The sequence below is a fragment of the Ixodes scapularis genome, unplaced genomic scaffold, assembly GCF_016920785.2.
Source record: "Ixodes scapularis isolate PalLabHiFi unplaced genomic scaffold, ASM1692078v2 PGA_scaffold2__306_contigs__length_199485367, whole genome shotgun sequence".
Lineage (NCBI taxonomy): Eukaryota > Metazoa > Arthropoda > Arachnida > Ixodida > Ixodidae > Ixodes > Ixodes scapularis.
Window position 1 is genome coordinate 186,101,616 of NW_024609857.1, and position 14,287 is coordinate 186,115,902.

At 43.4% G+C, this 14,287-nt stretch overlaps 1 protein-coding gene across 1 annotated transcript in view; it reads left to right on the plus strand.

Annotated features, from left to right (window-relative positions):
- The first annotated feature begins 1,435 nt into the window (after positions 1-1,435).
- LOC115316236 (relaxin receptor 1) overlaps positions 1,436-14,287 on the plus strand; it is a 482,496-nt gene continuing 469,644 nt past the window's right edge. Inside the window, exon 1 of the mRNA XM_042292126.1 lies at positions 1,436-1,548. The gene's annotated coding sequence lies outside the window, so the exon portion shown is untranslated. The remainder of the gene's footprint in view (positions 1,549-14,287) is intronic.

Below are 14,287 nucleotides of genomic sequence, written 5' to 3' on the forward strand. Positions count from 1 at the left end.
CGTAAGCCCTGCCCAAAATTATGCTTGGAGAGTTAAGGCCCGTTCACACTTTTGCGACCGCTTGCGACCTCTTAAACCTGGGCTCCTTAAAACTTCTTAAACCAGAGAACACACTGGCGCCATCTATTGGGAAGCAGTGTAAACTCGGCGGTACGGCATATTTTTTTTACTTTCTCGCGCAATATCCTTTCTTTTTTGGCTCGAAAAACTTTTGTCAATGTTATAAACGAGCCTTTCTATAGGTATTACGCACGTTTGACCTCGGAAATCCCGCAAAACCTTCGCTTTTGTGAAATGCAGTTCTAGGGTCACCGCATAGATGGCGCCACAATGTAAGTGTGTCCCCCCATTCTAGAAACATTTAAGAAGTTGTAAGAGATCTCGTCTCTCTCAGTCGTACTCGGTCGCAAGAGTGTGAACGGGCCTTTACGTGGTCGATTCAGTCACGTCGTTACTTATGTCATCGGCGCACCTGCCAAGGACACGCTGCCGAGACAGTGACGACGTGATGATGGGAGCGACTGCGTCACTGTTAAAGGGTCGTTGTGAGCAGGGCTTGTGGCACTCTTTTTGAGCGGAAGTTTTAAATTCGGGTTGAAAACGCTAATATTAAACGTATAATATTTTAGAAACTCTTACCTTTTCGAAAATTATTTAAATTGGATCTACCTGCAATAGTAATTGCTGTGAGCACTGCAATGAAAACATGTTCCCGAAACCCAATAATAAAAAAGTTATTCAGCAAATCTCAGCAAACTAGCCAAGTAAAAATAACAATGATCCCCTTACCTCATGTCTGCCAAGCCCTATAAATACATTGTTGAGACGACATTCGTCTAACTAGAGCCCTTTCTTAAATATGTTGGAATTAAAAGCAACCTCCTTTGAAGCGTTAGCTAAACTCTGTCAGAACTTTGATCAATTCACTAAAAAATTCAAAATTTAAAAGAAAACAAAACAAAAAAAAACACATATATATTTTGTTGACAAGACTCGTAACTCACGTACGAAACATATTTACGTTTTTTCTCACAGTTTTATTGATCACTGAGGTGCTTTCTCGTTTGCAATCTGTAGATAAAAAGAAACACCGAGACTGAGGAAAACAGAAAAAAGATGAAGGTTCTTGAAGGATGTGTTGTCACCAGCTCGCGCGTCGTTTGAGTATTTTATCGGCCGTCTTTCTACTTCTTCTCGCGCCCCATTCGACGTTCCCGCGCATATTCCACGTTGTGCTCGTCAGCCGCTCGGGCTCCGGCGGCGCCACTCTCGCACGCCACGCCAGAGCAGCGGGCGGGAGCGCTCAACGAACGTGGGTTGCAGCCGAGGAGTTCGCGCCACGCGCATTCCGCCGCGCGCCTCGGAAGCATCGGGTTCGGAGCATCCTCGCTTGCTTGCTATTGTGCGCCGCGTGTCCTCCTCGGCAGCCCGCATACCGGCGTCGACGAAGTGCGCGCCCGTCGTGGTGCCCCCGTGTTCCTCTTCGTTCAGCCATGTGGCCAAGACCGTTCTGACTCAGGGTGATAGTTGTGCGGATACAGTGTGCTGGTGAGTGATTCGTTACTATATTCTTCTTGTGTAGTTAATGTCAGCACGGGTTGATATTCCTACGGATTCTTGGCGGTATGCGGCGTTATGGAGTCTGTGATATTATGCTTATGTGATGTGTACCAATAATAACACCAATATTTTTGCTTTTATAAATATTATTTTGAAAGAATGCTTTCGGTAACTCAAGCAAAGAGTAAAATCGAATTGGTGGGCGTTAGGACAGAATCTTTGCCTAAGGTGGTGGGATGGCGATTTAGACTATTATGACTAAAGGACACGCGATGCTTGTTTCGGAGGAGTTCTTTGAATTTGAAACAGACCTGTAATCGGAGATGGGCAAAATACATGCAAATATGTATCGAAATACAAATACAAAATTCTTCGACAAAATGTATTTAATTACAAATCTAATTACATTTCCAAAAGAGCATTTAAGTAGAAGATACAAATACAACCGAATGTATTTGGTCTCCCTCCAAATACTTTTCCAAATACATTCCTCAAAATTTGCGTCAGCGACTTCAGGGAACCTGCAACGGGTTTCTGGGTATCTCATTTTAATTTTGCATCGCACACTAGGGAGTTAGTGCGCGAGGCTCTAGTAACGAAGTAGAAATATAATCACAAAAAATGTAATCAGCCTGGACGCTATAGGTGAAAAAAGTGCAGAGATTCAAGCAGTTTTTTTTGTTTTTTTTGTGGATTACATTTTGGTATAGACCAACAAAAACCAAGACGCGCAGCTCTAGCTAGAGAATTTTTTATTGTTGCAACTCGCACCAGTTACGAAAATCTGGACAACCCGCGCATTAAGAATGTTCCAGGCAAAACTATGGATGGAAATCAGGCTGGAAGGCATCACAAGTTGTCGCAGGCACTTATTTAGCCGGTCTGCCTGTGAACGTCGATTTCGTCACTATCCTTGCCCTGGACTAGCACCGTAATCACAAAGTCACTAAACACTTGTGCTTGATTGAGAGACACTGCATTCGGTGCAGAACATAGGTTTCTTCCTGCTCTGGACAGTGCCTTTAATATAAAGCCGGAAGAGAAAAATAAAAAAAAAACCATGGACCGAAATAAAAATGGAGACTATATCTTACAACCGCATGCATAAAAACAAGAATTGTCGTGACAATAAATTTGAATGATGTATTTTCGCCCCAAAAATTGTATTTAATTACAATGGTACTCGAAATACCCACGTTATAGTATTTAAATACACACGTCAAATACATTACCCAATTTGTAATTAAATACAAATGCAAAATATACAAAGTATTTTAAATACGTATTTCAAATACTTGTATTCGAAATGCTGCTCATCCCTGCTTGTAATCATTACACGTGATCAAATTACTTATAATTGATTACCTCTTCGAGTAATTTTGTAATAATTTTAATAATTTATTAGGAAGGACTCGTGACAGTGATCTCATTACGAGGTACTAATATTAAAATACTAGTAGCGCGAAATTCTAAACGGAAGGGACAATGTTACGCTTACAAGCGTTACGTTTTTCCCATTCGTTTCTAATGGCGTTTTCTGTTCGCACGTGATTCTTGGAAAGGAATCGTCGAACCGAATCTCCGACACAAGGACGGTTTACCGAAATCTGTGGGTTAAGGATATAAGTAGCTTATAATTCGGTGATTCTAATCCTATGAATGTGAGTGGTAAGACTCGCTTTCAAACCGACAGGAAACACTCCAAGGATCAAAAGTATCCAGGCGAGTTTGTTAGGAAATATAATGTAAACCCTTGGACAAGGAAATGTAAAATATTGATTGCTATTTTATCTTTCATTGTCCCAGGTTTTACAATATAAAGAACAAAATGTTTTGAAAAAAAAATGGGAGAAGTTTGCGATTTTTTTCCGCTGGACACCTCCACGAACTTCACCGGCTGCTACGGGTGACATTTAATATTAATATAATGTATAGGGCTTGTAAAATTGTATTTCGGGTACTCTTTATCGGATGAGAGTGCCTCCTTTGTCATGCATTTGTTATATTCGGTGGACTTCAAATGATAAAATAACCGTCCCAGTTAATTAGTTAATTAACTGAAATATTCTAATTAACATTCCAAGTGTTCATCTTAAGAGCGATATGGGGAAAATAGTATTGAGGGCGGTTATAATTCGAGGGTAAGACAATTTAAACCGTTTATGAATTACCACCGGTGTTCAAGATGTTCACCAAACAGGTTTCGCGTTTTTTTTTGTTTGTCCAATGATATTGAAACTGGACACAGAAAGAGCGCCGGAACTGCCTTACATAAAGGTGCGTGGAAAGTGACTAACTCGTTTCGGACGTTACGTAATTTGGGAGTTTTCATGTATAATTATGATAGCTCAATAATGGTACCTGAGAATGAGACGATGGTTGTACGAGGGCGTCAGCGGAGTGTCGGGTATTGTTTTCAAGGATCTACTAAAACTCTAAACTTGAGGATTTTAAGAGGGGAAAGTCAGTAAGCAAGTCACAAAAGGATATTTAAAAAAAAAAAAAGAATCGGCGCTTGGTACTAAAATTGAAACGTTTTCTATTTCTCAACATGTCCTCCCCCAATATTGACACATTGATCGCATGTCTCTACCAGTGCCCCAAAAAACCTGCAGCCTAAAACCCTTTGGGCTGCTGCCTCAGTCGCGTGCGCACCCGCCGTACTGTTGCTTAGGTCGCAGTCTCAACGCGTAGGCCGGTTCGTTCCCCTCGTCAACAAGGCTTGAGCTTCCTTGAGAGAACTTCTCTACCCAGTTGTGCACCGCTTTACGCGACAAACAATTGTCAACGTAAACAGAAAACACTTCCTCCTGAACATCTTTTGCATAAAGCTGTTTCGCGCGAAAAAAAAAAAAAAGAAAAAAAAAAAAAAACTTTACAATGGAATTCTTTATTCTTCTAGCGTATACACTTTTTGAGCACGGTCGCCAATTCGAAACTGAGCTGCGCAGGCGAGGGGACTGCTACTTAGTGACTGCGCAGTGCATGCCCTTAACCTGGATTGTGTTGCCACCTATTGAAATGTTTGGAAACTATAGTCACTGCTTCTATCAGATATTTATTTCAGTTTGTGGCTTACCGACTTTCCTTCGGAGTGGATCGTCCTGATGCCTCCGATAAGAATTCCGGATAACGGTACGATGCACGCGCAAAATGCCACAGCTCGAGTATCGTGCATCGTTAGTGGAGTCACCGTCACGGTCTACTAAACCTCCTTATAGAGTTTTAGGAGATCGTACCGACGTCTTCGATAACGACACCCAATACTCCGTTGATGTCTTTTGCGCATGCTTCGTATCGTTATCGGGGTATTGGCGGTATCGCGACGATCTACTAAAACGCTCTTATATCTCGGCCGCGCGACATCGGCACGTCCACCAAGGAAACGGTGCCGGGTAGTGACGTGGAGCGGGAAAAAAGTCTACATTGCAAAAGCGTACATCATTCTGAAAGCAAGTTCCTGGACCCCTTCTCTGTCCAGCTTGAGAATCATGATACAACATCAAATAGTGGTCGTTGGATATCTGGAAGACCCTAGGTATTTTTAAATTTATTTCCATTACATTAGCCTATAATCGTTACTGATGGCAAGACTGCAATTTTAAAGCGGCACATAAATTAAATATTTAGAAAGCTCCCTAACGAATCTTCCGTGACAGACATTTTCTCATTAAATGTCCCCCGAGCTTGAGAAACAAACTGCGAAAACGGCATCCGTGTAACTCTCACTGCATCTATAAGGATGTTCGAATTAAGATCGAACACCGGGTATGTTTCAGATGCAATTTTAGTGAGCAGAAAACAGTTCAGGCTCGCTACTGTTCCCTTGAAGTTTAAATGAATGAAACAATTATCTCAGTATTTTGAGTAAAAAATAACTGTTTATACTGTTTGGTGTATTTACTTTCGAATCGTGTAACGAGAAACGTTTTGCATACACACTTGCACGGCATTAATCCTTGAGTCTAGGTTTTTGTGTTCTTCTTTGATGATACACTATGAGACACCGGAAAGACGTAGTTTTAATTATTTCTTTATTTAACGATACCGTTGCTCTTCACTGAAACCCATAGCGTGAGTGGTATACAATTGAAAAACGTGAAGAAAAAATGAACGTACGAAAACCCGTTTAAGAAATACGAAGTTAAGTGAAGTATTATAATGTTCAAGTGAAGAGAGAGATTTTTGTTTCTTTCTTATCGCTTGCAATTGAATTTCAGTCTTGTACTGCCGGTAGAAACAAAAATTAACGTATACATACATTTGTTTAAATCTGTACTGCTTAATTGAAGTGGTGTGAGGTTTCGAGGGGGAACCCGACTACACGGAGGATAAAATTGTTACGAATGTCTTGATGTTAATATTAATTTTACCGCGATAATGAAATGAAATATTAAAAAAAAAAAACTGCGCAACGCTTTAACAGACGTTTTCTTTGCACACCAATACTGCTCGCACAATCTTGCTAAGCGCATCTGTAGAGATATTTTGCACACGCGCCAGTTCAGAGCCCCCATTGCGAACCTTCTCGTTTCGTCTTACCGAGATACCAAGACACTAGAGCGGGCTTTGACGAGCCTCCACAAGGGCCAATTCTAGGGAGAAGAACATTGTCGAATCTAAAATGGCATTGACCCGTGTGCTTTGGTAATGGTGGAGCGAAGTGATGAAAATACCCGGTATATGGGATCCTCACACTGCTGTCCAGATGATCAAACTTGAAAAAGTACAAAACCGGGCTGCCCGTTTTGTTTTAAACAATTACGACAGGCGACTTAGTATGACTCGTGCGAAACAGAACCTAGGATGGAAGGAGTTAAGCTTTAGAAGGAAGAACCTTCGACTGAAATTTTTTAATAACATATTTCACTGTAGGACTGGGATAGATAGAAATGCCTACCTTCACCAGCCAGATTACATATCGCAACGAAAGGATCATCTGTATAAGGTCAAGGAATTCCGCTGTAAAAGTGACGTCTATATGAACTCTTTTTTTCCTAAAACAATACGGGATTGGAACGGTTTGCCAGCCTCGGTGGTCAACATTGTTCCTAACGATATGTTTTATTCAACACTAACCTCGTAGTGTCTAGTTAGTAGTTGAGTAACGTTCGTAGTGTTTAGTAGACCGCATTTTTATTTTTTATGTAGCCTGCACTTTGTTGTGATACTGAAAGATTTATGGCTTGTGAATATTGCTCTTTTAACTTTTGTATAACTATTCGTGTTCTTCATTTCCAACTTCTCCCCCCCCCCCCCTTTACTGTAATGCCCCATGGCGCTGTAGGTATCTGAATAAATAAATAAATAAATAAATAAACAAAAACTGAAGGTCGGTTACGGCGGCGCCCATGCACAGCAGCTGCAAACCGTGTATATCTGTCCATCTGTTACTTCTGCCAGTCTACGTCTTTCGACACTGAAATACAAACCGTCGGGATATTTTCTAGCGTTTGCTAAGCCCTTTCTTTTTCTCGATAGATCAAGAAATATTTCTCAATCTTCTTTTTTCTTTTCTTTTTTTTTTTTGTTACTGCGCGACAAGAGAATATTTTTCTATTGCGATGAAAAACGCACAATCTTCATTTAGGTGCGTATATCACCCAGAAGTTGGCAAGACATTTCCGTTAGCGGTCGCCCTCTCGTTGCAGCCGCCAGATGTCTGTTGGTTTGTTTTTAGTTGTTGCGTGACGCAGTTTCTACTGTAAGGGGGAATGTATAAGATGCGTTTCTAAATGTTAGAGAGCATTCTCAACGATCCAGGAGAAATTTGGCGTTTGTTTCCTCACGCCACTAGGTTTGAGTGCACTGACATCTCTCGATATGCCGAAGGATGGCGTTTGTTTTTGTTTGTTTTTTGTGTGGGGTACGTAATAGTGACGAGGATTAGATTTCTTTCCAGCGGTTTTTAATTATAGTTTGTAAATGTTTCCGCAGGGAACTGTCGCAGGCCGTCGTATTTTGCTTTCTTCTTTATTCATTTTTTTCTATCTCCACTTTTCTTTTGATTGCTTACGGCCCCCAATGATAAAATGAATAAAATAATAAGTATATGGTTAAATAAATAAATACGGATGTGAGCTGAGGAAATGAAAAGCATCACTTTGGCCCCGTGAGTGACCACCCTGATTAGGGGCTTAATTCGCATTCATTCCTTGATAAATTCATATCTATATTCGGACATATTTGAAATATATTGGTTCGATGGGATTCCGCTGAACATATTAAAAATGAGCGTATATTTATTGACACTGGGCTCGCGTTGTTTCGGAGTAACACAGTCGTTAACCTAACCGCGCTTCATTAATATTGTCTAATTATATATATATATATATATATATATATATATATATATATATATATATATATCTTTTTTTTTTTTTGGCGTAATACATCATTCGGACAGCACTTATATTTCTCGGTCAGGTCATAGTATGGTGCCTAGAACGTGTCTCCGACTGCTGCGTTTATCGAGCCCGGAAAATCGGTTCCTTTAATTTGCGCCTGGCGACCTTACGAAAGTGTCATACTTTTGCCGGTCGCGATCCTGGCGGCGTCCCAACAGCGGTGGTGAACGCGGCAGACGCCTGCTCTGCTTGAGGTCGCTCTCCAGGGTGACAGTCCACGGAAGCTTCGGCAGTCAGATGTTGAGATGCTGCGACGACAGCGACACTCGCGTTCGCTCGTGCCTTTCGCCAGCATTTTTAGAACCAGCCCCTAGGATCGCGACATCCTACAGCATGACACTCCGGCTTTTGTAACGTCATTTGTTGCCACATGGAGGCCACTTTTGATGTACGGGATGCAAAGGACGCTAAACGTACCAGTGGGAGACGCCCTTCAGGCACCATAGTCATGTTTAGGTGTTAAAAGCGCTGAAAACGACGGACGAGTAGGAGAGACACACACCACAGAGCTAAACATGTTCAACCGACTAGCCCAAATCCAAACCCTTCACCATAGTCATACGGACGCTTCACTAAAATGTAAATTAAAGTCTTATTACTAAAGCATACAATTCGATAGATTCTCAATGTAACGAGTGGAAAGCGCAATAGTTCGATAGTTGTGAGAAGATAAATTATGCGGGACAAGTTTGGGTATAACAATTTTTTTTTAAAGATATGTGTAGCATGACAGGTCTAGCCTCGGAATTTCGTGTCCTCGGCATGTAACCTCGATGACAGCGGAGAGTGTGGTTTCGCTCGAACGTGACGCTGGGTACCTGGGCTCAGCGCTGCGTTTTCCGCCGAGAACGTCTGCACGTTCGTGCTGTGCGCGGCTAGCGAGGCTGCGCGCTATAGCGGCCGGCAGGTTCATCGTCCGCCCAGTTCCTTTGTCTCTATACGGTATGAAAGCTGGTCTGCTCTTCGCTCACCTCCTGCGTTTGTTGATCCTCCACATGCATCCAGTTGCGTTTGTTTTAGCCCCTGCGTCCACCAATGACGGAGCGGTGCGCTTGGCTCCTTCGTCATCGCACCTTCTTTTTGTGTTGCGCGTTTACTTGGTGTGCTCCTCCTTGCGTGTCGATGCTCCAGAGAAGCTTTTTAGGAACGCTTTGCTCGCCGTATAGTCGCTGGCCGTCTAAATGGCGATTCTCACAGCTGCGTCAAGTCCGGCCGAGTGCGAGCGTTGCTACGGCAACAGCTGCGTAGTACCCCGATTTGTTGGAGACGACGCTGTTGTTGCCATAGAAACCCCCGCCCTCGGTCGTACGCAACGCGACTGTGTAGATCGCCCTTATGAAACGCTGGGCGTGGCAGATGCCGAGCATCATTTTATCGCTCCTCAACCATTCAGGTTGGTGGAATTAGTTTATGCCATGGTATAACCTGTTTTATAGGCCTGACACCTCGCGCGTCGCAACTGCCAGATAGCGTCCTCCCCTCGACTCGGTTACCAGTGGATCCACCCGATGGCTTCTCGATTTGCGGCTTTGCGTCGAACGGCGGACTATCGCGGGCCCGGCCTTCCCACGCTTCTCCCCTACACACCCACTTTCGAGGTAGACAATAACAAAGAAGATGGCGGCTTCCGGTTGCCAATATCACTTCCGGCTGCCGGGTGCTTTGTGTGTCGTCTGTGTTTTCCTAAGAGGCTCGCGCGATTACGAGCGCGTGTTATCCGACTTTGCCTCCGAATAATCAAGTTCAATACATAATAAGAAATCGAAAAAAATCAAGGTGTCTGAGAGGTTTTGAACTCGCCGACCTATTCGACCCTACAAATGCAGAAACAATAATGAAGAGCGGCATTTCTACCCGTAAGTGATGTGTCACGGGACGGCGTGGCTTGACTCAGTTTTACGACTCACTACAACCGCTAGTAAAAACCGATTCACACATTTGTGCTTGACTACGGTACGGCAAGTTACGACCGCGAGGTATCCGGACATGTCTGTTTCGTAAGTCCCATGCCAAGCTACCACGCTCATACTATGCACGGAGGTTCCTGTGGCTCGGGGTCAGTTCACACGACGTGGTCGGGCGCAACGAATATATATGAAAGGGACTCTATCCGTGCTTCGAACGATGCATGGCGGCACAGCGATCGAATCAGTCATTAACTTGACAGAAGATATATAAGGCACGGTAACCGGACAAAAGCTCACCGGACAAAAGCTCACCGGACGGAAGCTCACCGAACAAAAGCTCACCCGTTTTTTGACAGACCCGGACAAAAGCTCACCCGTTTTTTGACAGACCCGGGCAAAAGCTCACCTCGATTTCTTTTTTTTTTTTCCTACCCGGGCGAAACACGGGCTGAAATAAAGTGCGGACGCAATGGACATTGAACCATTTTTAGGAGAACTTGTACCTCATCCACCATTGAGTTGCGAATTTTTTTTTTTTAAATACTTTGAAAGAACGGGAGTTCGGCCTTTTGGAAAAGTACAAGACAGATGACCAATTTAGAAAATTGTGCGACATATTAGATAGGCCCGGGTTCCTTCCACCACAGCTTGTTCCACAAGAACTAACCACCAGGGAAAAGTTTACCGGTGACATCGGCTACCTGCTGGACTACTTTGATTGCACGTATGTCAACGGCCGCTTCCGTTATGCTTCTGTTCCATCTGCGGCGGCACCCAGAGCGAATTCTTCCCTTCGCCCGACTCTGCGCCGACGGCGACCGGAGTTTCCCCCGGTACGGCGGAATATGTACGACACCACTCGTCAAAATAAAGACCGGATGAACACCTGCGAAAGGTAGAGTACCGGGTTCCAGAAGCTCGTCGGCCACGCCCATCCAAGCGTCTTGACGCTGATTGAAAGCCTACAGCAAAATCAGGCGCTCGTTGCCACGGCATTGACAAGAGCCCGGAGAGGTGAGCCCACTGTAAAGCGGGTGCGAAACATTACTCTGCACCTGCAGAATCGTCTTAGAAATATTTGCGAGGGCTTGCATGTACATCGAGATCTACCAAGGCTGCTGGAGCTAGTGGGGCACTGCATTCGCTTCTAACCAATCGATAAATAAACTTGTTTCTATTAAAATCAACAAACCATGCGCGTGCCAGATTTAATTTATCGTTGCCTTTTTGTGTCGCACGCATGCACCCAAGTTGTCCGCACTCATGTTAAGACAGACATGAAATTTTCTCGTGGTGAGCTTTTGTCCGGGTCTGCGAAAATATAGGTGAGCTTTGGTCCGGGTCTGTGAAAGAATGGGTGAGCTTTTGTCCGGTGAGCTTTTGTCCGGTGAGCTTCTGTCCGGTGAGCTTTTGTCCGGTGAGCTTTTGTCCGGGATTCATAAGGCACGGATACGGTAGTTCGTACTAGAATTTCGAAAGGATACAATCAAACATGCCAAACGCGTCTGCGTTGTTTAGGTATGCTAGTCAAAAAACACACCTAGCGATGAGATCTGCTAAAGACGCATAACTACACTTCCAAAAATTTCCGGGCACTGTGCCCAGTGCCCGCCATCTTTCTTTTAAATAATTGTCAACGGCCTGTCATTACGAAGCACGCATATTTCCGCATTAATATATACTGTAAACGGCTTAATTATCGCGAGGACCTATCTTTGGCGAATTACGCTAATCGCCAACAAATCGCGAAAATTGCTACCGCGAATAATTCCGATAAAATGTAAACACATTGCAATCTTTATTGAGATGTCAGTGCGTCGCGAAAATTAGAACCCGCGAAATATTCCACGGCTTGAGCTTTGGCGTCCTAAATCGCGACATTTTGTGCCCGCGAAAGTCGGTCGTTTACAGTATAGAATTTAATGAGCAAAGAGACTACAAAGCTGGTTCTGTTGATAACCTCATAATAAAAAATTTAATCTGCAAATAGATATATCTTCACTTGGCAGACTCGGCGTCTAATTTCCCCGATGGAAGGCTCCTCCACTTGATGTTCAGGGACGTTTCATCGACACGGCTGCGTTTCGTCAAGAAAAGATAATCGCATCGCAATCCCCAATTTCGCCGCGCTATAAAGATAGATGTGACGGCATCGATGTTTATGGCATTGAGAAGAAAAACAAAATTGCTCGAGAGAGGTGGTTCACAGCTTCTTGCAATCGCGCAGTGCGGCTAAAGCAAAATACCGGTTGTTGCGACAAACTAAATCTTCGGGCAGAAACACCAAAATCGATTTGATACAAAAAAAAAAAAAAAATATCCCCCAAACGACAGTAAGTTAATTCTGAAACCGAAAACTAAATAAAAGAAAACAAAACGTTTTAGCAACGAAGTGCCCAGATAAGGGAAATCCGGAAGTCGTCAAAAAACGTGCGTATACAAGAAATGCTTGTTTTTTGAAAGCAGTTTTCGGGATGTGCCACTTCATGTTGAGATTGGCACTTGCGCTACACATTTTGCTTTGACAATGCATCGTCAGTGTCTTCCTTTGTCTCACCTGCACTCGTCGAAAGCGTTCGAACGCGGAATTCCGGCGTTTGGCTTTGGCACTTGAACGCGTGAGACGAGTGAGACAAAGGCAGCTATAGCTTTACTTCCACCTAGTGACTTCGTTCACCCTTAAGCTGAGACTAGAAGGTCCGCCTTTAGCGCGAGTTCGTTGGCTTCCGCGGTGCTCTGGTTGCGCGAGACTGCGCGCTTACCCTTGTGCTAGCAAGGGCAGAAAGCCCACGCTGATGGGGAGCATCTAGCCTCAGCTTAAGGGTGAACAAAGTATGGGTCTATACACGTTTGCAAGTCCGGTCTCAGGGCGCCGCCATCTTCCTCAGTGGGGTGCGCTCTCGGGAGCGGCCATAATCCGATTACGACGCCTTAGCAAGGCTTCGTAATCGGATTATGACTGGTCCGAGCGCACCCCAGACAGACAAGATGGCAGCGCCCTGATGCCGGACTTGCAAACGTGTATACCACCAATTACACTAACCAGAGCTCGCCGTTCTGACTTCTCCGCGCTCTCTTGTCTCCTGCGCTCATTTATTTTCTGTCCTCATAATAACGATAAATGGAGACGATGAAACGACAGCGCAGCAAGAGCGATAAGTGAATTTAAATGAGGAACAAGACACCGCAAGAGAAGCCTAAATTTAAACAATGTATTCCCAAAACAGTTCATATGTGCCCGTCAGCATGGTGTCTACTGTTTTCATAAAAGGGGAAGCGAAGAGTGTCCCTATATATGCTATAGATCTACACTCTAAAACAAATTCCTTGGTTCTTTCACGCACCCAGAACCCTTTCACCTTGTGAAGAACGGTTTTGCCTCAACCACTATAGCCCCCTGGCGCACTAGAAGGGCAACTGGCGATGGAGGACTCCTTCGCATAATAGAAGAAACTCAAAATAATCTCTTATAGGTTTCTTTCACAAATAACCCTTGTAAGGGGTGCTTAAAAGATTTTCTTAGGGTGAAAATGTTGACAAGCCGAATACAAGCCGCATTTTAGTACTCTTGGGTTTTTTCAAAGAAAATCCGTTTAATCTGCACTATTTTAATTTGTGTAGCTAAATTATCCGGCCTGGGAGACATAACATATAGGGCTCTAATCGTCACAATGAGTGAGATAACTAACTAAAATGTGTTAATTAATTATTGATTTACTATATATAACTAAATGATTTCTTTTCGAAACTTACTGAGTTTCATAGAAAACTACTAGATCAGTCACGTGTAGAAATATTTTGTGCGCATGATTCGGCTTTCGGGGTCCCGCAATGCATCCAACATCAAAGCGCCCGCGTACATTTTCCGTTGATTATCATAAGCGGTTTTGCACTTCATATATTTCTAAAACGATTGCGATAAGTGTTTAATTGAAACCATGTGTTTGATTTTACTTATACAAGTGACAACTAAAAAAAATGTTACCCAAATTATCTTGATGATTAGCCCCTGTATTATATCCCCCTCGCCGCATAAAGCTGCTGCACGACCTCATCGGTCTGGCTTTCACAGATTATATGTTATCTGCAAAGCAAAAAAAAAAAAAAAAAAAAAAACATTTAGTAAAATTCTTGTCGGGTGCTCGCATATTTGCTTAGGTTGCTGGTTTTATGTTAACGATCGCAGCTCTGCATGATGTACGAAAACCACCGTAATGGCGATTTAGAAACGCTTTATGTAGATGGCTAGTTAACTAGGGTGCAGCCGTAATTTCTCGCCTTTTACCTTACAACGGTAAATGTTCATCACCTCGCAGCGTTAAAAAAAAAGCGGATTCTAGCATTTCGCTACCTCAGCTTCAATTTAAATGACAAGGAAATTAATTTTTCTCCCGTTAGTGCAATGGAGGAATA